We start from the raw sequence: 25,830 nt of genomic DNA on the forward strand, positions 1-25,830 counted from the left end.
GTGACAGGATGAATGGAGAGACAATATTTACGTTAATGAAATATTGAATAAAACATATATATGTAACTTTATAAGAGGAATGAGAGTTCACATTTAATTGTCAAATAAACGTTGTAGTTTAGAAGTGGAAAAAAATAGCAGTGGCCTCTATGGACAAGTAAGGTTTTATGGAGAATTAATGTTATTAAATCATTGCAGAATTTGCGTGGGTGAAGAGGAAAGCATTCTAAACAGGGGTAAGAACATGAACAAAAAGCGCTATTTAAGTGAATTAATGTTTTTTGAAATCAGTTCAGTTCACGAAATCAGACTACAAAAGGAAATTGTAGAACCTCTTTCAATGGAAATTTTTTTCAGTGACCTAGATCAGCTTCAACATTGATTTGCCAAGAGGCAGGGGGATGAACCGGATGACATTTTGAAATCTTTTCCAAGTTTTCTAATTCTTATAGCTGTAACTCTTTAGCCTTTCTGATCTTAAAATACGTTAATGAAGAGAGCATTTAAATCTAATCTTTCAAAATGCGAGGTTCTGGTTCTGGAATGCTGAGAATCTTCCTCTGGCTAAAATACGAATTTCACATCCTTTTTGGGGGTTAAACTGTGAGTAATCAATCAAGTTGGTCTGTTATGTTGATGCCTAGTGTGTTGTTGACAGATATCCTAAGAATTGGAAATTCTATTCAATTGCATGGCTATTTTAAAGAATGAATTAATAAATGTCAATTGACAACAACAACGCTATCAAAAAGAATGAATGAGCGCCTATGGGGAGAGGAGCAGAAACGGGTTTCCACACAGGCTGTTTTTCTAAGCAGGGAGAAGGAGAAACACCACGGAAGGGAACAGAGGAGGTGGAGAGGCAGGGATTGAGGATGGAGACCTCTCAGAGTAAGAGACCATCTCAAGAAGGTGGGTCCTTTGCTCTTGCATTTCTTTATGCGTGGAGCACTTTTCTCCAGGATATCTATATAGTTCACTCCCTCATCCTTTGTTTTTGTTTTTTTTTTTTTTGGCCTTGCCAGGCAGCTTGCAGGATCTTCGTTCCCTGACCAGGGATTGAAGCTGCACCCTTGGCAGTGAAAGTACAGAGTCCTAACCACTGGACTGCCAGGGAATTCCCTCCCTCATCCTTTAAATGTCATCTTCTCTGAGAGGCCTCCCTAGACTGTATATGTTAAATAGCAATTCTGGCCCCACCCCACATCTCACCAGCTGGCTCCCTTATGTCCCTTCCCCTGTGTTGTTTTTATCCATGTCTCTAATAGTTCACGATTTGGTATACCTGTTTATTTCCTTATAATCTGTCTTCCCTCTTCCGCCAACTCACACATGTATTAGAGCGTCAGCTCCGTGAGAGTGTCTCTGTTTTTGTTTACAGCTGAATCCATAGCATCTGTTACAGTGCCTTAAGACACACAATACGTACCCAATAAATACTCATGTGAATACAAGTAAATGAAGATGGGGTGATCAAATGAGCCAGAGATGTTCTGGTTCCTCAAATAGACTACATCTCTAACACTGGTCAGCTAGATTAAACACACCTCTATCGATTATAAGGAAAATCAAAATGATTAAGTATGGAAGAAGACAGCTTGAGCCCACTGCCAACCACTGAAGATAAAACAAAAGAAATCCTTCAATCCTATTTTTGTGTTAATGACACAGGTAGTACAATGAACTTGGATCCTTACTATAAGGTTGTTGTGATTATATCCTTGTAAGTGTTTTATAATCCTAAGAAGAAAAATGTCCTGTGAGTGTAGGTTACTTTTTAAAATCACATAGTTCTGCCAAAATGTTTTGTAGACACTGTGGTAAAGGTACTTTAAAAAAACAATCTACGTTTCTGCCTTTCCAAAAGACCTCTTAAATAGATGCTTAAGTATTAATTTTTAGGTCCAAGATTTTTGAAACATGCTCTATATAACTGATTATTATCTTTTGGCATTTTATAAGAAGCTTTATAATTCCTAAAATATTCACTAAGAAATATAGAAAATATTAATATGTATTTAACTAACTTGGGTGAAACCATTTCAGGGCCCTTTAAAATCTTTTGTATTCTTCTTTTTAAATGTTGGTTTCAGATGACTTTCTCTGGGAAGACATCCTGATATAGACTGGTCTTTCATAATTCAGCTTGTGATATATAATTTTGGCAACTCCAAGATCTGTAAGAGGCCATTTGCAAAATTTGCCAGTTGCTGAGGGAACAATTATTTTTAAATTCCCATTAATACAATCTTCAGCTAAGGAAGTAGGCAAGTTAGAAGAGGATAAGGGATGCTTACACTGTTTTCACTTTAACCAACACCTTGCATTACCTAATTTATTTCTCATAGTGTTTGAAAAGGTTGAATCAGACATTTTTTGATGCTGCAGAAATAACTACTAGAACCCAACGCACTAGGACCTAAAGCTAAGAAAGAGAAGTTGGGTATCCCCATTACCACTGTTTGGATTGACATGGATGCATGAGATTTGTTTGTGCCAAGTGGGCACTGCAGACAGTAACAGTACTAGAACCATCTGGACAGTAGCTCATGGAAGAGGGCTGCCACTAGTCTTAGAAACGGGAAAGGAGAAGGAATGCCCCTGGAAGAGGCTGAGCTGCCACATGAGGAAAATGTATTGGCTTTTGAATTCCTGTTGCTCATTAGCCAGAAAGGCAGGGACCCCCAACAGTCAGTCACATAAACAGGTTCTGCCCTCTTTTCATTATCCAATACTTCAATTACTGGTTCTAGTTTTTAAAAGCCCACATTATCCAATTTAATTCTTAGGGCAATTCTGTGAGGTAGGCATTTAAAAAAAATCATACCTCATTTTCAGATTAGGAAACTTGTAAATGCACTCAGAGACGTTATACAGTGAGTCCAAGGTCACACAGTAAGAGAGCCAGGACTTAAAACAACTTTTTTAGGCTTTGCCCTCATTTAATGTGTTCAGTATCTCTTTTGGACAAGACACCATTAAATGCATTAAATATTATATAAATATCTAAGATAGTTCTTGCTCTTAAAGAATTCTTAAGGAATTGTTGAGGAGAAGATCTTAAGTAGCTTGGGTGAAAAGACAATAAGAGTGCGATTAGTAGGAGATAATGCAACAAAGAAAGCTGAACTGCGTTCCATTAGAAATAAACAGAAATTTTGGCAGGGTTTCCCCACTGTAGAGACAATCAGAATTGGAGAGAGAGAGAGTGGGATGAATGACTGAATGACTTGGCAAAGAGACAGAAGGGATATTTTTGGTTTTGTTTTTTCCAATCTTTTATTATGAAAAAATTTTAAACAAACAGCAAAGTTGAAAGAATTTTTACAGCCAACACCCATTTTCTTACCCACCTATATTCTACATTAATATTTTATTACATGTGTTTTATCACACATCTATCATCCCTCTATCTCTCCAGCAATTCATCTTTCTAAAAACAAAACAAAACAAAAAAAAGGATTTCAAAGTAAATCGTGGACATTAGTACAGCTGCAGGCATTTTAAAAACAGGGATGTATTGTATTCCATTTAAAGTTATCTGTGTTGCTGCACTGTAATTCGTGTCTCCTTACCTTCAGTAAAGCTCACTCTACACAAAGAGGCCTTGTAAGAATAGTATTTTTAAATAATAGAAGTCAAGAAAAGTGGCTGACTTCCAAGTGTAAGTAGATGTAGAATTTGAGATAAAAGAATATACGAGACAAAGGGGAGAAGCCAACTTTAGTCGAATCAGGAAGTCAGAACTAGAGGTGAACACAAGATTATCAACTCCCTGTACTGTGGAGGAGTCTTGGGGAGAGCATCCGACTTTGCACAAGGCGGAATTAGGGATCTGAGGCTGTCTTACACAGATCCTTGAAAGGCCAAGCAAATACCAGTTGACAAGTGGATTACCACCTCTTTCTCAGTTACCACTAACTAGAACTAGAGGTGTTCCATCACTGGAGGCAACACCTGTGATTAGAAGGAAGGGGCAAGGCAGAGAGGAAAGAAAACCTTGACTTGAACCCTAAGACCCAGCCACTGCCCTGGGTCTCCCCTGTTTTCCCTACCCACCCCTTACACCTCCTAATTTTTCTTCCTTCCTTTCCTCCTTCCTTCCTTCCTCTCCCCCTGTCTCTCCTTGTCTCTCTCTCTTCTTCCCTCTCTACTTCTCTTACTCCTTCCTTTCTTTCTCTGGAGGGTGAAAGAAAGAGAGAAATAGGGGAAGGTAGAAGAAAGAAAAAATTAGGAAGAAGAGAAAGGGAAAAAGAAAAGAAAAGAAAAAAGGAAGTCACTTTGGAATCTGGGCCCTTCTCTCTGCCTCCAATCTGATCAGGCTCAATTTCTGCTCCTACTTTAGATCATTGATTATCACAGGTAAGACAAAGAGAGGAGGAAACAAACTACTCCTGGTGGGGGGATGAGGTGTGGAGCCAGTAGAAAAATGGGAGAGAAGAGGAGGAAAAACTTGTATAAGAGAAATCACTAATTCTTTTTTTTTTTTTTTTTTGCGGTATGGGGGCCTCCCACTGTTGTGGCCTCTGCCGTTGTGGAGCACAGGCTCCGAACGTGCAGGCCCAGCGGCCATGGCTTAAGGGCCCAGCCGCTCCGCGGCATGTGGGATCCTCCCGGACCAGGGCACGAACCCGCGTCCCCCGCATCGGCAGGCAGACTCTCAACCACTGCGCCACCAGGGAAGCCCCCTTGTTTTTTTTTTTTTTTTTTTTTGAAATCACTAATTCTTCTAAGCATTATTCCTACCCACATAAACCCAAACTCAGTCCCAGAAAGTCAGTCTTCCAGTCACAGGTGCCTCGGTGACTTTTTATCCCTAATTAGAAATTTCTTTACAGTTTGCTTTTGTAAACAAAACTTCAAACACCTCTTCTCAAGTCACATGAGAGTCACACAAACACTGGATTAAATACTAGCTCTTTATTTACTTGTTATGTGCCTGAAGAAAATTATATAACTGCCTTGAGTCTCAATTTCCTTGCACCTAAAATAGGGCCAATAATACCTCCTTTCCTAGGTGGTTGTGAGGATTAGAGATAAAAGGGCATTAAAGTACATGCCACATAGCAAGCCCTCAATAAAAGTCAGCTGTTACTGTTACAAGGTGGTAAGCCCTAAATTGGAACTCTGGGTGACAAACAGGTGCTCAGGTTTGAGAAGCTCTTTTGAGGGACTGCCTGATTTCAAAATAAAGATTTAAGGTGAATTAGAAAAGAACATGTTTTATATAAACCCAGGGAATGATGATAGACTGTGGTAAAGTATTTGTGGTAAAGTATAAATATTTGCTAATATTTAAGGTTTAGTAATAAAGCTACTATATTGTATCTAGTTGCCAATCTCTTTGAAACTTTGCTGTTCACATGTCACCTTTTGATTATTGAGAGTGTTGTTATGTGTTTTGGTTTCAAAAGAAAGTTTACACATATAAGTATATTTTAGGGGAAAATTGAGGGGGAAAAGCAGCTGACCTACCTCTCTGTTAATGAAACAAATAGCTGAAGTCTGGCTGTTCGGACTCTAACAACCAGTTAGAGTAATAACAGCTAATTTTTATTGAGCGCTTATTTTGACCAGGCATCGTGCTAAGAGCTTTATGTGGGTAGCCTCATCTCCTTCTCACTACAGCTCTATTCAGCAAGTATAGTTAATAGGTGATGAACCTGGGGACTGATATAAGAGACTAAGTCACTTTCCCAAGTGTACACAGAAAGTTTCAACGACAGGCAATCTGACTCTACAGCTTGCACACTTAACTACTGCATTATACTGCCATGTGTCCAAGAGCCAAGGAGGCAGCTCAGTGGAACCCCTGACAAAGTTCCACGGAGGAAAATAACTTCACACATTCTGAATTTCCAAACCTAAGTGTAAACTATTTAATAACCATCCACTGAACCCACAGAATGTTTTAGGCACAGTGCTAGGTTCAATGTTAGATGCAGGAAATACTAAGATGAGATAGATTCCTGCCTTTGAGGACTTCAGCAGGTCAATACTGATATTCCGTTGTGTTGTTCTTATTTAATGTTATAAGGTTAAAGATAATTAATTGTACTACAATTATATTTATGTATATGTGTAATTCCTGAATAAAAAAATCAAATTGAATCTAAATGGTGTGTCTGTAATTCTTTAATTTGGGTTCCTTAGAATATTATGTAACTAGCAAAAGATTTGGATATACATTTCACTAGAGAAGGTATACAAATGGCCAATATGCCTTTCTTGTAATATTAACAAGTATCACAAATCTGACACCATTAGTCATTGGGGAGATGCAAATTAAATCTACTATGAGATACAATTTCACACCTGCTAGAATGCCCATAATCAGAAAGACAGTAACAAATGGTGGCAAGGATGTGGAGAAATCAGAACCCTCAAACATTGCTGGTAGAAAAATGTTAAATGGTGCAGCCACTTTGGAAAATAGTTTGACTATTTCTTAAAAAGTTAAACATAAGAGTTATCATAAAACGCAGCGTCTTTTTTTTTTTTTGTAGCAAGTCTTATCCTAGGTTTATCCCTATGAGTAGAATTGGGAAATGAAAATATACATCTACACAAAAAAATTGTACTCAGGTATGTATAAGTATTATTCATAGCATTAATTGTAATAGCCAAAAAATAGAAATGACCCAAATGGTCATCAACTGGTAGATGGATAAACAAAATACGGTACATCAATTCAATGATTTCTGTTATTCAGCAATAAAAAGGAATGAAATACTGATACATGTTACAAGATGGATGAACCCTGAAAACATTATGCTAAATGAAAGAAGCCAGACACCAATGGCCACATATTATACGATTCTATTTTTATGAAATGTCCAGAAAAAGCAAATCTGTAGAGACAGAAAATAAATTAGCTGTTGTCTAGGGCTGGGAATGAAAGCAAGGATTAACTGTAAATGCACGTAAAGGATTTTACTGGGGTGATGAAATGTTCTAAAATTGGATTATGGTGATAGTTGCACAACTTGGTAAACTTACTTAAAACTATTGAATTATACAATAAAAATAAGTATATTTTATGATATGCAAATTATTCCTCAATAAAGCTTATTTTTAAATCCTAGACAAAATAAAATAAAACCAAAAAAAACCAAAATTTTTTTTAAAAAACATTAAAAATATCCTAAGCAAGTATGGAACTGAAAGTCTCTGGTATTTTAGTTATTAATAGGAACTATTTTTGTTTTATATAATATTTATTTTAACAAATATATTCAATAATATATATATTATAATTATATATTATTAAATATATAATATTATATATTATATATAATTACATAATAGAATAGAATATGGGGGTTTTCTGTACTAAAGCTTTATAATTGCCTGTCACTTGATCATGTATATTCAGGTTTAAACTCTATCTCAATTTTAAAGCAACTACTCAATTAAGAAATAGCGTCATAAAGCAAATAATCTTTTTATAATTAATATAGTGGTTTAAAAATGTCTTGGATTAAATAGTGCATGACTTGAAATGTTTACTTTTACAGGCTATAGTATAAAGTAAAGAACCATAGAAATTGCCTCCTTTTTCATCGAATTTTTGTGACATTTCTTTCTTGTCCTAATGTTTTCTTATATAGTCTTAGTTTACCCTCCAGTAATGATTTAGGAAGAATGGATATTACCCCCATTTTACAGTTGAGTAAATATGGGCTCAAGTGGGTTGGGTGACTCAGCATCCAGGAGAGTTAACAATTATATCTGAGCAAAAAACAGTGTGTCCTTCAACGATTGGATACTAGAGTGGCTTCGACTGATAGAAATTAGGATTCTAACATTCACAGGTTATTTCTATATATGAAATTAGAGTGGACTTCCAGTCTCCGGTCCGACATATAAAGAGCTTGGAAGTTGTCGCTCTCCCATCCCCACAAGAACAGAAAAAAGCTGAACATATTGAAAATCAGCCATTCTTCTTAGATCTATCAGAGAATTGAGGTTGCACGGCAAACCACTGCCCCAAACACTGGAGAGACAGATGCCTTTGCTTGCCCTCAAGATAAACTATTTTATCAGAATCTAACTGACCTGAGGGAAAGGAAATACCTAATTCCAGCCCCTTCTAGTCTTATACCTAGAGGAAGAGAAATACCAAATTCCAAACCCCTCTAGCCTTCCTCTCCTACTTAATAGCAGGGAGTTGGGGAGGAAAAGATGAGCTCTCAGGAAGGTCACAGCCCAGGGACACAGGCTCACTGAAAACCTCAAACGTAATCATAGGCTATGGAACACTCCTCCTGTCCCATACTTCACCACCATGTCACTCAGATTCCTGTATAAAAACAAACAATTACAGCTAAAAGAACTACAAGCCTCAGACCCTACTAAAGAAGGACTCTCTCAGGGGGACAAAAATAAGGACATTAGAGGAATTTTAGCCTCTGACACTATGGCTGCAGCAACAGTAAACACAACCTAACTCCTAGCCAGATAAACACAAAACTTCACATTGAATGCCCTTACTTACTTTTACCCAATACATCATGTCCGGCTTTCAACAAAAAATTCCAAGGAGTGCTAAAAGGCTAAAAACTCAATCTGAAGAGGCAAAGCAAGGATCAGAACCAGACTAAGATATGGCAGAGTTTTGGGAATTATCAGACTGGGAATTTAAAATAACTATGATTAATACGTAAAGGGCTCTAATGGAAAACGTGGACTACAATGCAAGAGCAGATGGATAATGTAAGCAGGAAGACGGAAATGCTAAGAAAGAATCAAAAAGAAATGCTAGAGGACTTCCCTGGTGGCGCAGTGGTTAAGAATCCGCCTGTCAATGCAGGAGACACGGGTTCAAGCCCTGGTCTGGGAAGATCCCACATGCCGTGGAGCAACTAAGCCTGTGCACAACAACTACTGGGCCTGCGTTCTAGAGCCCGTGAGCCACAACTGCTGAGCCTGTGTGCCACAACTACTGAAGCCCACGTGCCTAAAGCCTGTGCTCCCAACACGAGAAGCCACCACAATGAGAAGCCCGTGCACTGCAACAAAGAGTAGCCCCCACTTGCCGCAACCGGAGAAAAGCCCATGTGCAGCAATGAAGACCCAACGCAGCCAAAAAAGAAAAAAAAAAAGAAAAAAAAAAAAAAGAAATGGAGCCAAAAAAAAAAGAGAAATGCTAGAGATGAAAAAAAACGCTGTAATCAAAATGAAAATGCCTTTAATGGGCTCATCAGCAGAAATGATACAGACAAAGAAAGATTTCAGTGAGCTTGAAAATATGTCAATAGAAACTTCCAAAACCAAAAAACAAAAAGAAAAAAAGAGGGAAAATATCAGGACAGAGTACCCAAGAACTGTGGGACAATGAGAAAAGGTGTAACATAACTGTAATGGGAATACCAGAAAAAGAGGGAAGAGACAAAAGAAATATTTGAATAATGACTGAGCATTTTCCAAAATTAATGACAACACCAAACCACAGACTGGGAATCCCAGAGGACACCAAGCAGAAGAAATACCAAAACAAATCTACACCTAGGCATGTGGTATTCAAACTGCAGAAAATCAAAGGGAAATTGGAGCATGGATCCAAAGTGTAAAGGGTTTTTGGTTTTGTTATTTCCAATTAATATGACAACTAGGGTTTCCCTGGTGGCGCAGTGGTTAAGAATCTGCCTGCCAATGCAAGGGACATGGGTTCGAGCCCTGGCCCTGGAAGATCCCACATGCCACGGAGCAACTAAGCCTGTGCATCACAACTACTGAGCCTGAGCTCTAGAGCCCGCGAGCCACAACTACTGAGCCCACGTGCTACAACTACTGAAGCCTGCGTGCCTAGAGCCCGTGCTCCACAACAAGAGAAGTCACTGCAATGAGAAGCCCGTGCACCACAACAAAGAGTAGCCCCCGCTTGCCGCAACTAGAGAAAGCCCGCACACAGCAACAAAGACCCAATGCAGCCAAAAATAAATAAATAAATGAATTTATTTTTAAAAAAATGACAACTACTTGGTCTCCCTTCTTTTTCTTCTGACTTTCCCCCACCACCTGAAGTCTCTCTGTCTAGGGAATATGGTAGAATTGTTACAGGGGCTGTATAACTTAATTATTTCCCTCTTTAATAAGGAAATTATTTAAATATAAAGAACAAAAAATAGAATGTTCTATTAGCTTGGTCTCTCCAAACGACCTGCAGATTTCTTGAAGGCAGGGATTATATACTGCATAATTCTGAATCCCTTAGAGTGTGTAGTGCCATCTATAGTGTTGAAGCAAATGACATCCTGTTGTTTTAACTGGTTGGAAATAACTGTAAAAGCCTAACTACACTGGGACCTGCAGGTTGGGACTGGAGCCTGGTGAAGAGGAAAGCCACGAATCAAGTGGATTAAATAGTTTTGAAGTATTCTTTAAATATTTAAAAAGTAAAACTCATTCTCTCTATGGTCCCATAGTATGTTGTGCCTTTATAAGACCTGCAATGATTTGTTTACAAGTCCATTTAGCCTCTTAGAGTGTAAGCTCCTCTAGGATGGGGTCACATTTTTTTCCTCTTTTAATTGTGAGAGGCACTTAATTCACGTTCGGTAAATAAAAAGTTAAGAGATTACTGATGAAAGGAAAGAGAGTCTAAAGCCATTCTATAGTAATAAAGCTATGCATTTAAAAGAAGTACCTAAATGTTATATTTCAGAGGAATTTTTGTTTGTTTGTTTTTTGCGGTACGCAGGCCTCTCACTGTTGTGGCCTCTCCTGTTGCGGAGCACAGGCTCCAGACACGCAGTCTCAATGGCCATGACTCACGGGCCCAGCCGCTCCGCGGCATGTGGGATCTTCCCGGACCGGGGCACGAACCCGCGTCCCCTGCATCGGCAGGCGGACTCTCAACCACTGCGCCACCAGGGAAGCCCTCAGAGGAATTTTGAAGGGGTTTTTCCCAGAGAAGCGATGTGACCCCTTTGCCCCCAAAACCCAGTCTTCTTAGGGAGCCTGGATTCCACTCAGCCCCTCTTCTTCTACCCAATGGCTTTCATATCTCTGTTTCTATTGGCTCCTTCTCTCTTTTTTCCTGATCTAATATCCTTTAATGGGGGTGGGGGGAGAACCCAACAACAAAAGAACCAAACCTCTTTCCATTTGCACCATTACCCTTTCCACCTCCCACCTTGCTTCCTTCCTTTCTTTAACGGCTAAACCTCTCAAATGGGCGATCTTCAAGATACTCACATTTCCAACCCCTCCACAGCATCAAGACTAGTTATGTTAAGGTTAAAGGATTTCTGACTGAACTCAGAGTCGTTTCTCAGTTTCTCATCCAATTTAAGTTCCCTGTGCTTCAAAATACTTTCATGAAGTAAATGATCCTTTTATGAAGTGAATAATCACATGCTCCTTTATCTGTTTCCTGGAGTTGTTCAGAAAGGAAGGCAGGTTTCCAGGTTGGGGTGTTGCCAAGGGGGGCTGTCTTAGTCGCTCCCAGTGGAGCTGGCGTTTGGGGTTTGGCTCCCTAGTGCTCACCAGGCAATATTATCCCTGTTTCAGAGCTGACTCACCCTGACTCATAAGAGACCCAGCATAAAAACCGAAATGCTGAGTTATTGATTGGTAATGAGGAAATATAACCGTTGGGTGGAATGAACCGTCCTATCAGCCTGGTCATCCTATTTCTTGGAAAGCTTCATGGAAGCCAAAATAGCTAAAGATTGCTGGTCACAACAGAATCAAGATAAGAAGAGTTAGCTACCTAATTTGAATTCTTGAATATTAGGACTCTGATAGCCTGACTCATTTATCATTTCCCACTCGTCTCCACCATACAGGAATGTGCTATGCCAATTTGTTCTAATTCTGCTTTTTCTGTGCTTTGTAACTAACTAACCTCTCTTCTTATTTACATACTATTTTAATCAGGTTATAATTAAGGCTTATTGTGTTGATCTATATCCCTTCTGCGATCCATTTCTTGTTTATTGTACACATTGACTTTCAGAGGTTGGTCTTATTGGTAATTAGAAAAATGTCTCACTGTCGTCTGCACCTATAGATTGTAAATATGGATTTCCGCATATTATGTCATGTTTCTTTTTTCTTTTTTCTTTTTTTCAGTACGCAGGCCTCTCACTGCCGTGGCCTCTCCCGCTGTGGAGACAGGCTCTGGACGCGCAGGCTCAGCGGCCATGGCTCACGGGCCCAGCCGCTCCGCGGCATGTGGGATCCTCCCGGACTGGGGCATGAACCAGTGTCCCCTGCGTCAGCAGGCGGACTCTCAACCACTGCGCCACCAGGGAAGCCCCTATGTCATATTTCTTAAAGCAAGGTACACCAGGATAAATCAGCCTGATCGCCCACCTGCCTAATGGCTGTAAGATAAGTCTTTAAGATTCTTCTAGATTGTGACTGTTGGCTTTTCCATTGTTTCAGGTATTCAAAAGAACATCCCCCCACATCCTGAAAGTAGTCCTAAGTTAGGTTCCAAATATTTGAGCAAAGGCAACATTGTTGGAACAATGGTAGTAGAAACTGACTATATTTTTGATATGTAGTATAAAAATCACAGTCACAGACGTGTCCAATTATAGAGAAAATATTGAACTAAGAATGATTGGCTAACTTCAAGTTTCTTTAACATTCATTTACTATTTGTTCACTTCTTCTGTAATCTATTAGCATTTTTTTGGTAAGATAAGCAGTTACAAGGGCCAAAAGTTTAAGAAAAATTTATGGGAGAATAACTTAAAATTGAGAAAATTCAATTCATAAACTTTCTCCCCATGAATTGAGAAGTGATCACTATTATTAATTAGAATGGGAGGATACTAATGCAGGAGCATAATTTGAGAACTGCTACTATATGGTGAGTTCTTGAATACTTTTGATGGAGTAAATAACAATTTTATTATTTCTATTATAAATGTAGAAATTGAATAGAGAGGAAAAATGTTTTACAGTATTTGCTTGGTAGAACTTAGAAGAAAGGATTCTCCTGGTTCAGATTTTTAATCTTATAGGATATCCATTTCCAGAGAGAGACCAGCAGAGTTTAAAAAATCCTTAACGATATTGTTCTGAATAAATATATTTTACTATGATATGAAAAATGTTACTAAAAAATAACTAGAATATGGTTGAGTAGCCTAGTTTGTGCTTTATTATTTGCTTGCTAGTTGGGGGAAGTCACAAGTTCTGTAGAAGTTATTTTCAAACATCAGGGAACCTCAAAATCCTTTGGAGGGCTTGTGAAAGCAGATTGTTGAGCTCTATCTCAGAGTTCCTGATTCTGTAGGTGTAGGGTGGGGCCCAAATTTGTATTTCCAACAAGATGTACCAGATTTTAGGACCACTGCTCTATATACCCTGGGCTATCTTCCATTTAACAAGCTCTTGTTTATCTTTCTCCCATTTCTCACAGTGGTTTAACCAAACTTTATCACCTCACACCCATTTTACTCTATCATCCCCACTTTTGTAGCATCCCTACTTTCCTACATTTCAGCGAGAAATTGGGGTCATTGGGTATGAACTGCCTCAAGTGCTTATTCTTTTCTTCCAGTTAGTCCTTTGCCATTTTAAGGTTCATCCCACTTCCTGGACTCTTGATCAAAAACCTTCCCATTTCTTCCAGGATCTAATTCCATCTTTATGGCCTAAAGATTTAGCCACTGGCCCTCCTCTATATCAAGTGTTCAACCTCTTTATCAGCTTCTTCTCCAAAGCTCGTGGATAAGCTCAAAGCCATAATCTTAAAAAATCTATCCTGTGGCCTTGAATATTTCTCTAGCTATTCTCTTTCTTCTTCACAGACCAAGTTCTTAGAAAGAATAACACACTTGATTTCTCAACTTCCTTATCTACTCTTCCTTTTTCAAGTTACTACAACCAAGTTTCTAATCCTACCACTTTATGCTGCTTTGGAAAAGGTCATTTTGAACTGGCTAAATCCAATTAACTCTGATTCTTATTTTAGTACCTTTAATTTCTCTTTGAAACCAAAGGTACTAAAATGCTCTCCTGGTTTCCATGACAACACTGCTTCCTCAGTGTCCTTCATAGGCTCTTCCTCTCCCTCTCCTACTGAATGTGGGCATCTAGAATTCCATCTTTGACTCACTTCTCTTTGTTCTATGCATGCTCTCTTGGCCATTTCATTGTCTCTGTTGGCTTCAGTTGTGCTCACAGATCCTCATGAGAATGTTTTCTGGCCAAAGCTGGGAACAGGGCTAAATTCTACATCCAAGTGATGTGTGTGGAATGCTGTACGCTACTGGTTCCCAAACCTAAATGTCCATCTACTCTCTTGAACTCCAAACTTTATTCTGGCTTCTATCACCACCATTCTATCTGGATAGTCCAGTTGGCTACTGGTTTATAGCCACCTGCAATTTCGTTATGGTCAACTTAAACTTACCAAGACTAACTTGCCTCTCAGTAAGTTGAGAAAACTTGGAATCATCCTATTTCCTCTTTGCCTTACGTCCATCCTGATATCTTACAGTTAGTTACTGGTCCTATAAATTCCACTCCCTTAGTATTTCTTCCATCTGTCATCTTCTATCATTTCCTAGTCCACTGATGTAGCTCAAGCCCATATCAGCTCTTTCCTGAATTGTTAACTTCTTCCAGCTTTTTCACCCTTCCAATATTTCTTGCACATTACTGCCAACTTACTAACAGGCAAATTTAATCATGTCATTAAAAAAAACATATTTCCAAGTTTCCCCATTTTTTATTAGATAAAGTCCAAATTCCATAAAGAAATGCACAAGACGTTCTATGATCTGGCCCTTCCCAAGTTTCTGGCTTCCTTTCTTACACCCTGTGATCCCATCATACTGGACAACTTGCAATTCCCTCTAAACACTGTGGCTTTGCTCATGTTACTCCCTCTGCCTAAATAATCCTTCCTCATTTTGTTCCACTATTACTTTTCAAGACTGAGTTTTTGAGTCATTTTCTCAATAGTAATACTACTAATAAAAAACAAGATGTATTAAGTGCATGTTATGTACCATACTTTCTCACTTTACATGCAATCCTCACAACAAAACTCTGAAGTTTATAACATCCTTGTCATAAATTATGCTAATAAGTGGCATGAAAGCCCATATTTTTTGGGTTAATGAAGTTGTTTTAAGCATATTCTGGAAAGAGAAAATATACCTTATGCTGCATCTATGAAATACTAAAAATAAAGTAACTTGGTCAAAATTTTTGGTATAAATCCCTGATCACTAGCAATTGATCCGAGCATTCCTTAGTCAATACAGGTTTATTGCATCCAACTTCAGAGTATGAACTAGGAATAGCAGGCTGCATTAGCTATACTGTGGTTTATTTCACTCATGGTACTGATTCATTTTGGGCCCTGTTTCCACGTATCATAGAAAAATAAATGTATATGCATAATATAAAATGGAGGCCGTTATTCAAATAATTCACTGAATTAGATCCAGTTTTACATCTAAATTTTTCAATGAAAGTACTTTGGGGAATTGAATATTTCTGTGTATTTGTCTCAACTGAATGCTCTACTTTATTTTCAGGTATTGACAGACCCCCTGCCAAAAAAACCCCCCAAAACAGTGATTCTTTTCTTTTCTTTCTTTTTTCTTTTTAAACAAGGGGATGTTTAGCTTTCCTCACCTCTTCTTAAAGCAAAAATAAAATATTCCTTGACATATGTTAGGTCTAGATGGACCTCTATTATGTGAGCAGGATTAGAAATTAAATTATTATTAAAAGAGTTACAAATACAAACTTCCCTTCATTTCCATAAGCATTTACTTATGATGGCAAAAACAGTAAGATAATACAAACACTGCACTTAATTACTTATTTATGCCTAAAACTGGATTCTTGATCTCTTACACTTGGATTTTTTTTTTTTTTTTTTTGGCTGCGGCCACATATCATACGGGATCTTAGTTCCCTGACCAGGGATGGAACCTGTGGTCCTTGCATTGGAAGTGCAGAGTCTTAACCACTGGACTGCCAGGGAAGTCTCTGGATTCTTGATCTCTTATAACCACCCAACATACTCCATCCCCAGTCCTTTCCATCTCAGTTCATGGCAAATTCATTTTTCCACTTTCTCAGAACCCTTGAGAGTCACCCTTGATTCCTCTCATTCTCTAGAATCCCAAATCCAATCTGTCAGTAAATCACAATGAGTTTCAAACTATATCCAGAATCCCACTACGTCTCATGGCATCTACTGTAACAACCTTAATACAAGCTACCGTCATCTCTGGCCTGGTTACCGTCTGTGCCTCTACAGACTATTTCCAGCCCAGCAGCCAGAGTAATCATTTTAAACCCTTAACCACATCATGACAATTCTCTGCTAATAGCCTCCTAGTCCCAGGCACACAGACCTTCCACCATCTGGTCTCCTAGTTCTTCTGTGACCTCATATTACACTATCTTCTTTCTGGATCATTATTCTTCAGCTAAAATGGCCTCTTGGCCGCTCCTGCAACTTACCAGCCCTGTTCCCACTACTGTCTGGAAGGCTCTTTCTTTAGATATCTACAACTACCTTCTTCCTCAAGTCATTATCCAAATGCCACTTCCTCAGTGAGCCCTACCCTGCTTGCCCAATACAAATATCACAGTTCTCCTATTCCTCCTGTGCTTTTTCTCATTCCATAATCCCTTCCCTGTTGTATAAAATTTTCCCCCTCTAACACTCATAGCCTTTTAACATATTACACAATTTGGGTATTTATTTTATCGTCCAACTCCTTCTAGAATGTGAGTTTGATGATGGCATGGAGTTTTGTTTTGTTCACTGCTGTATCTGCTGCTCCTAGAATAGTGTCAGGCACATGGTAGGCCCATCATAATAATTGTCGAATGAACGAAATAATTAGCACCTATCACTAACACTCAGCAAATAGACCTTATTTTCAAGGGGAGAAATTTAAAAGTTGTTCGTTTCCAGTACAAGAGGTATTATATATTGGATTCTATGGGAATGGGAGCAACTAAGTTTCCATATGTCTAGAGAGTTCAGGGGACCCATGAAACCCTGATATTCTATGATTCCCTTCCCATCTAAGTCTCAAAAATGATCATTTTCTAGCAGCCAAGCACTAATTTTAAAAGATCCTGGGGCTTCCCTGGTGGCGCAGTGGTTGAGAGTCCGCCTGCCAGTGCAGGGGATGCGGGTTTGTGCCCCGGTCCGGGAAGATCCCACATGCCGCGGAGCGGCTGGGTCTGTGAGCCATGGCCGCTGAGCCTGCGCGTCCGGAGCTTGTTGCTCCGCAACGGGAGAGGCCACAAGAGTGAGAGGCCTGCGTACCGCAAAAAAAAAAAAAAAAAAAAAAAAAAGATCCTGGAGTGTTAAACCTGCAATGAGAGATTCCTAAGAGGATGGTTCATGATTATAGTTCTACAAGCTGCTCAGTGCTGCAATTCTTAGCATTTCTTCTCTCATCACTGTGTTGCTCTTCCAACTTCAAAACATATGAATATAACTGGAAGGTATGGGAAGCCAATTTGATTACACTCTGAATAGTTATGTGATGCACCCTCCCTCCAGTGTGTCAATAAATTTGATTAATATATATCTTTTCATGTTGGGCTTTCTTTTGAAATACATAACATCAGTTGATCCAAGTTGGCCTAAAGCAAGAGTCCTGCATAGTCACATAATTTTTGGTAGCATAAATATAAATGCTGAAATTATTCTGTACACCTTTAAGATTCATCTTTTGGTTATTCCTACTTTAAAGAAGCATAGAGTTTTAGGGTTACAGGTTTTATTTCATTTGGTTTGATCACCTCATTTTACAGATATGAAAACTGAGGACCCATGATATAAAATGACTTGCCCAGGTACCACAGAGCTGAATAATTGTTTTGGTCAGAACTCCTCGTTCTAAAGGTAAAACAAGATACCTCTGAGATTGCAATTGAAAAAGAGTTCTTAATATTAGGAAATTAACTGAATATAGCAACAATTTCAATATGCAATTCTAAACAATATTCAGTTCTACCTGGTTTATTTCCATGGTGACTATATAAACGTTAGAATAGCAAATATAGCAAAGGGTGAAATAATTGATAAATAGGAAAAGAAAAAGCCTCCACAAGCATCCTAATACATGACAGTCATGGGTCACAAAAGAGTAAGAATTTGCAGGTCACCTGGAGTAAACTGTCTGCATGGCATCCACAGGAGAAGAAACCACTTTATCACAGAGATGGCTCCATACTAGGCATGGCTTCTGCTATTATTTGGAGGATTAAGCCTTCTTTCATTATCTAATCTAGTCATCTTCTAAGATGCCAAGAGGCATTTTTGCTTAGATATGTACCCTTTCTGTTTTCATTAGTCAGTCTATATGAAGGTTATTATACCAGAGGAATGTAAAAATCTACAGTAACAATGCTTCATTTTCCTTTAATGGCTTTGTTCAAGGGATGAAGACATTTTTGTGGTGTGATGAATTCACTTGGTCTCCTGATGTGTTTTTTTCACATGCTTTGGAAATCACGTGTTTTTCTGAGAGGTGGTAGTCATCAATGTCTTAATTTCAGCACCATTGCTTTAGCTTTGTTATAATGAAGATATCTTAGTAGCACTGATAATTTAGGATCTTTGATATTAATCGAATGGAGAATATTTTTGACCCACTGTGGGTAGGAGTGCTCTCAAACTACAAACAAAATTATGACTAAATCAAAATTTTAAAATAGATTTTAACAGATTCCGGGAGGTAGGAACACTAAGATAACTCATGGGACTGCAAAGCTAAGATCTCCGCCAACAGCAAAAGTCACAATTTCCTAAGAGTGAAATTTTGAGCTCCCCCTACTAGGGCCTGTTTAACTCGGTTTCCCTTCTCCATGGCACACTTTGATTAACTCCTGCTGTGTGTGATTATATGTAGGTTAGACACCAGTGGCTTGAGAGTAAGGTCTGGGTTCTGTCCTGAAGAACTAGGTCAAATCTGGCCTCCATGTGATGCAGGTAAAAGTCCCATGAAAATATCAGTACGGCAACACTGACTGAACATAATTTTACTTGAAAGGATCTCCTTCCAGTTATATTTCCTTAGATGTACTATTAATATTTTTCTTAATTTTCTTCTATTTTCTTGCTAATGTACTTGAAAGGGCTTTTCAACTATTGTATAAACCAGTCTTCCTTCATAAGAAATAATGACGATTCTCTCTCACTGTTACTTTCTTCCCTTGTACACTTTGCCCATCAGTGGATTGAGCCCTGATTTACACATTATGGTGAGCTTTTACATCCTAAACAAATTTATTCTTTTGGAACTTTATTTGGCAAGTATTTAAGTGTTGGGGAGATTAAAGGAGAGCTAAAAACAAAATTAACAAGAGACTGAACTACAATCCACAGACGAAATAACCAAATAAGTTGCTATTTTAAACAATGTAAGCGAATAGGAGGAAGGGATTATTTCAGAACACAAATATTCATAGGCAAGAAAATAACTGAAGTAGTAATGCTTAAAAAAGACTTGATGAGGGTTAGTAGTTGAATCTCTGAAATATAATATTTGACGTCATAGGCATGGACTTAAGTGGGTAATAGTTTTCTTTCCTGAGCAGCTGAAAAGAATGTTAAAAATATAAATAACAAGACCACGTAAAATAATGAAAGCAACTAAAATCAGTCTTATGACTGTATTATTTAAAGAAATACATCTGTATCAATCAATTCTGACAGGATGTACAGCTCAAAAGTGGGAGTGCAAGATTTTAAAATAAGGAAAAGCAGGCTAAAATTCTAAGGAAAAAAAATAGGATCATCCATTCAGAAGCCTTGAAATAGCAAATAGTTTTCAATAAAAACGTGGTCATTAAATGCTTGAGCTTGGTAAATTGAATAGGAGGGGAAAATTCGCTGCAGACTATCATCTCCCACTGCCTCTGGAATGACTATGCGCAGGGGAAGGATGGGGAGCGGTGATGTGTGAGGGCCGGCGTAAGAGGGGGTGTTTCACGGTCCCAGAAAGGGTCGCATATCCACACCCCGGCACCGCGGTCCTTTGGGGGAGGAGGGCCTTTCTGATGTCTCCGTTTCCCTGCATCATCCCGGTAAGATCCCGGTTCACCCCAAGTGCGGACAAGACTGTTACAGAGGTCAATCTCTGCCCTGAAGCTGAAAACAAACTTCCAGCCTCGGTCACCAAGTCCCTCGAAAACCCTAGTCCTCTCAGCTCATTCTTAAGGAGTCCAAGACCGGCCTTGAACACCCTCCGATTCTCAGCTCATCCCCCCTCATCTCCCAGCAACCCCCGCTCTAAAGACCGCCGCGTGGCTCAAGGTTGTCCGCCCCCAGCTCCGCGCAGCCCGCGCCGCCCGCACCGCCCGCACCAACGCCGCACGGAAAGCGGCGTCCGGCGCGCTCCGCGACGCCCCGCCCCCAGCGAGCGTGGCGGAAGTGGCTGCCTAGAGAAAGAGACCGCGCGCCACCTGGCCGAGCGCGCATGCGCCCGCGCCCGCGTCGGGAGTGGCGGGGGTGTTTGTAGCCCTCCCTTCTCCACCTCCGCCACCCCCGCCCCACAGTGAGAGTCGGGCTCACGCCATCTTGCCCCCCCCGTCCGCGCCCAGCCACCCTTTCCCTTTAGACACTCTCAGCCCCCTACCCCGCCCCTTTCCAAGCGTGTCCCGGGCCGCCGCCGCAGAAACCGCACCATCTCTATCCCCACATTCTCCACGCGGGACGCGCAGCCAGGTCTACAAGTGTTCTTAGAACAGAGGTTGTAGGGGGACCGGGGGAGGCGCGGGGGCGGGCGGGGGAGATGGCTGAGGGCCGGGAGAGGCGCCGAGCCCTGCGTGTCTGGGTCCCGCCCCCCTGCCCCCGGGAGCTGCCGCGGGGGGTCCCGGTCGTTCGCGCGGGAGGCTGAGGGACACACAGAAGCAGCGTCTCCCGAGGCGCTGGCCCCGCGAGTCGGCCGGGCTCTCCCGCGGCGTGTGGAGTTGGCCTTGACTCCTCCCCGTAGGCGGGTGGGCGTGGGGCCAGGGGAGCTGGGCGGGCGAACGGGAGCTGGCGTCGCTGGGTGTGTTCAGAAGCACCTTCCGCGTGTCATCTAGGTCGTGTTTTGGGGGGAAGAATTCTTAAAACAAGGACATGTAGCCTTATGGGCGAGGTGGAAGAAGAGTTAGGTAGCGTTAGTAGAAGTGTAGCGTCCAGGAAAAGGAAAAGATCGACTCCCTTCTCTCTGGGGTGAGCCCACATCTGTGACCCCTGGGGAAATCATTTAGCGTGTCTTTGGCTGGGTGTTTTGATCTGTAAAATGGGGATAGTAATAACCTAGCTCAGAATTGTGAGGATTAAATGAGGTAATACAGGTTAATGCTTGTAACAAGCTCCAGGCACTGATCAATTAACTGTCAGTTACCTGTCATTTTTATCTCCCTGTTTAAGGAATTCAGAATGACTGTGACCTGGCTTTCTAAGTGGAAAAATCAAGAAACTGGTGTGGATTTTTATAGGGGCAGTGGAATGTAATATCTGACACTCAGAGGCGATCCTGGAAATGTGTTGTTAACGTACACGTGGATAAATGAGCTTAACTCCGTGAGGCTTTAGAAACTTTAAACTCTTTCGTTCCAGAGAAATGAGGATGTATTTAGCTAGGAGGAGAGGATGTAGGGATTTAGTATATGTGAGGGCAGAACTTTGGAAACAGAATTAAATTACCTCTGTCAAGATTTACTTGAAGACCAAATTGAGGATGGAACTTGTGGAATTTCTGGTGGATGTTTTAGAGAGGCTGGATTTCACTGAATGTTATGAATAATTTCCCGATAGTTACTACTTTGCAAAACTAAAGTGCACTTCATTGTGTTATTGCAAGTTTCTTATCTCTGGGAATATTCAAGAAAAGATCTAGAGCAGCCTAGGTCTAGAGCAGCCCTGTCCAATGGGACTTTCTATCGTTGTGGAAATATTCTGTAATCTGTGCTGTCCTAATATGGTATCCACTAGACACAAGTGGCTCTTGAGCACTTGAAGTGTGGCTAGTAGTGCACTGAGGTATTTAATTTTTAATTTTATTTTAATTAACTTAAATATAAATAGCCACATGTGGCTAGTGGCTGCCTTGTTAGACAGCATAGGTCTAGAATCTAGCCTTTGAGACCTTTTCCAGATCTTGATTTTGTTGAGTTCTAAGTCAGAGAAGCCAACTCTTAGAACATTTGTTGCTTTAGGGAATTATAATTATATTCAAATAATGCCTTTCATTCATATACTGTAATTCAAAGCTTGGGTCTGTTAATACTTACAGCTTGAAAATTAAAGCAAAGCATTCTTTTGACTCCTAGGTTGTACGGCTAACGGCAGATTTGTTTGGAGAGTCATAATAATACTAAGTGGAGTTTCCTTTAATCATTGTACTGTTTCGTGACTGGGTTTCCACTATCTTTTATCACTTTAGTTTTCAGTGAAAACCTTTCAACTCTTTTACTCCTGAGTTTTTTCAGTTTGAAAGATGGTGCTTTTTCCTTAACTTTTTGTATAAAAAACAATTTGATAAATTATAGTAGTAAACTGAGCGTTGGGCCATTTCAGAAGTAGTTTTGTGGTTATTGGTATTCAAAACTTTTGAAGAGATAAGTCTGAAATTTGCAGATATTTTGCAAGTTTGCTTTCTTTGAAATACGTAGAGTGTTTTTTTTCAAGCAAATGTTTATAAAGTTAAATTTGAAAGAAAAACTTAAAAAAAAAACCCTACTTTGTTTATAGATAACACACCCTTAACTCTGGCCTGATGTTTGTGAAGTGGTACCCTTGGTCTCAAGGCTGATGATAACCCTTGGATCTGGAACAAAAACTTAAAGCTCACGAATTAAGCATATACAAAGTGCAGCCCATAACACACAAATCAAAATGGGTTGCTCTTATGTATACCCTGCTTTTTCTGGGGCAGTCATGGTTTAGAGTCTGTTTGTCTCAGGATAATTCTTAATAGAACTCCTTCCATTTTCAAAAATGTTCCAGTTGGATCTACTTAATAATATGGTCACCCTCCTTGCAGGCTTGTTGAAATTTGGAATATATGAGTTTAGGAGGATTAAACGCACTGCAACCTCAGAAATGTACTTGCTTTAAAGTAGTGACAACTTTATTGCTTATGTGCTTAAATAACAGATGAGCTATCTGGAATAAGGCCAGCAAGTGACCTGTCCATTTAAGCCACAGGTAATGAACATTTTCTACTTTTCTCCATATAATTGGTTAGAAATCTTGGGCACCTTGATTTTTGGTTCTCTCTTGATTTTTGGTGTAGGAATCTGCAAAGAAAGTTAGGCCATGCCAGTTAAATTAGAACATTGAGTATTCTTGTTGAAAATAATCCTTGTTTTACTTTATGGTGAGGTTGAATAGTGAAATTAGTTAGAAATCTACTTATTATATTAAAGACTGGTTTTGCTGATGGCTCACCTAAATAGTAAAGAAAAATAATTCAACTTAATGTTTTATTGTATTAATTGAATTTATTCTGTAGTGGATAAAATATTTTATTGAGAGTCAAACACATTTGGTTTGATTCCTTACCTGCTGAGGGTTAAATGAAGTAACCCATGTGATGTGTGTTGGGTGCAGCGAAGCACATAAGAAGTATGTACTCAATAAATATTGTCTGCTCTAGCCTTAAGTTTATTGAATAATGGATCTGGAGAGATTAATGTTCTGAGATGCATTGTGGATAGGTGCAAAGAGCACTTAAAACTAATTTCAGAATCTAGATGTAGCCCTTTTCTGCCCTAATTCTCCCTGTGTGATTTCAATTAAGGTATTTAACTTTTCTGAGTCTCAATTTCCTCATCAGTAAAACGGAATTAGTACCTAACCTTATCCCACCTCCTCCCAGGGTCGCTGGAGGCTTCAGATGAGAATGATGTAAATTGTTGTGATGTTTTACAGACATTTAACTATTTAATTGGTTTCCTCTCAACTTGTCTACTGACTACCTCCAGTAAATCTGCAAAAACTGTTTACACATATTTTAATTTGTGAAACAGCATAGAGTGTAATAGACACTGTTACCTAAGATCATTCTCTTTGACAAATAATACTGAACGCCCCAGTAATGGTGCTATATTGATCTGATTATATTCCCTATACAAAACAACTCCATACTACTGCTGAGGGAGAACCAACGTTTTCATGGGCACTTGATGTGTTCCAGACTAATGCTCCATCTCATTTATTTATCCAAACGTGTCATTCCCACTTAACAGGTGATACTGATGAGTCTCTTACTTACGGATCTGTACGTTTTTTTTTTTGCATTATACTACTGCCCCTGATAGAATCTGACTGATAGTGGATATTGAAGGTTAAATAAGGTTATGAATATTAAAATAACATGCCAACTGGCTTATAGTATATACTAGTTGCTGAAAAACTGCTGTGTTCATTGAATTCATAGGGCAGTAAATATAAAATACAAATATAAACTATTTAAAAATCTTGAAGTGTACTTTTGCTATTTCAAATACTATAGCAGTTTTATGACCGAATCCTTTATATTTTACTTTATTCATATTATTTGTTTCTGAAGCTTTAAAAGACTATTCCTAATCATAATATTCTTCCCTGAGAATATACGTGTTTAATAATAATACTTTTTGATATGTTTTCAAGAAGCTATACTTTTGCTTGGATTCTTCATCATCATCGTCATGATCATGAACTGAGTGCTTTCTAGGTACCAGGCACTGTCCTAAGTGCTTTGTATACATTACTTGATGTCACCTATAAGAGGAGTATTTTTAATCTCCTTTTTAAAGATGAGGGAACTGAGGCAGGGAGGTGATGTGACTTGCCCAAGGTCACCTGGTAAGTGTTAGAGCCTGTGTTGGAATTCCAGAGCCCAGCTCTTTACAGCTAAACTGTGAGTCGGCATAGACAGATAACTTCACAACAAAGTTCACTATGACAGACACATTGTGGAGGTCTTGTGAGTTAATTATAATCAACTTTTATTTGTGTGTTCCTTGTGGGATAGTAGAAAGAACTCTGGACCAGGAGTCAGGGGACCTCAGTTTTAGTCCCAGCTGTATCACTAAATAGTGATGTGTCCTTGGGCAGTTCAAGAAACCCCTCTGGACTTCAGTATCCTCACCTGAAAAATGAGGGATTTGGATGAAATTAGTGATTTTCAAACTGTAGTTCTGAACGTCAGATGTCTTTGGTCCCTCCTCCCGCCAATTTCCATAGTTATACTTTGTCTGTTATAGTTGTTTATCCGTCTGCCTCAGATTTACTTTTAAGCACAGAATTCCTGAACTTAACTTTTAAAGTCATCAGTCTTCAAGAAAACTTAATGACAAGTCCCCTGGCTACTATGTGTACAACTTCTCAGTAATTCCATATTATTTTAGTGTGTTAAAACTAAGGCACTAAAATGGTAGGGGATTGGTGAATTTTAAAAAAATATGTATGAAGATGGACTGAATATTTCAGGTTACCTGGGATCAAAGCCTGTTTTTTGTGTTAGATTTGTTACCTTCACCCAGTGTTTTTACTCTTACCTTCTTCATGAATACGGGGGAGATACATGCCTAAGAGGGTCGTTGTGAAACATGTGAGCTAATACAGGTGAAAGACCCCTTATAAACTCCGAAATGCTTATACAAATTCACTTCTTTTTTACATGCCTCCAGTAAATCTCCCACGCCTTTTTAGTCACATGAACTGTGTTTTTAACCACATGAGATCTTTTATTGAATTGTTTATATTTAATATGGACTTCTCATAAGGTTTAATATTTCTAAAATGTGAATCTGGACTGGAAGAGAATCTTGATGTTTAAGAGAGCTCCTTTTTTGACATCCTTGTCAAATACACTTACTTCTTACTATTAGAAG

General features: G+C 39.3%; 2 protein-coding genes across 11 annotated transcripts in view; one reads left to right on the plus strand and one right to left on the minus strand.

Moving 5' to 3' along the window:
* Positions 1-25,830, minus strand: part of RUNX2 (RUNX family transcription factor 2) — a 358,942-nt gene that overhangs the window by 287,996 nt on the left and 45,116 nt on the right. The window lies entirely within an intron of this gene.
* The window catches only part of SUPT3H (SPT3 homolog, SAGA and STAGA complex component), a 440,959-nt gene continuing 435,580 nt past the window's right edge, over positions 20,452-25,830 (plus strand). Inside the window, exons 1-2 of one of the 6 annotated variants that reach the window (XM_060110999.1) lie at positions 20,538-20,708; positions 23,105-23,155. The gene's annotated coding sequence lies outside the window, so the exon portion shown is untranslated. Of the gene's footprint in view, positions 20,709-21,157; positions 21,176-23,104; positions 23,156-25,830 lie in introns of those variants that run through there. The other 5 variants (XM_060111000.1, XM_060111003.1, XM_060111004.1 and 2 more) reach the window with 5 other exon arrangements.

The sequence above is a fragment of the Mesoplodon densirostris genome, chromosome 10 (genome assembly GCF_025265405.1).
Source record: "Mesoplodon densirostris isolate mMesDen1 chromosome 10, mMesDen1 primary haplotype, whole genome shotgun sequence".
NCBI classification, from domain to species: domain Eukaryota; kingdom Metazoa; phylum Chordata; class Mammalia; order Artiodactyla; family Ziphiidae; genus Mesoplodon; species Mesoplodon densirostris.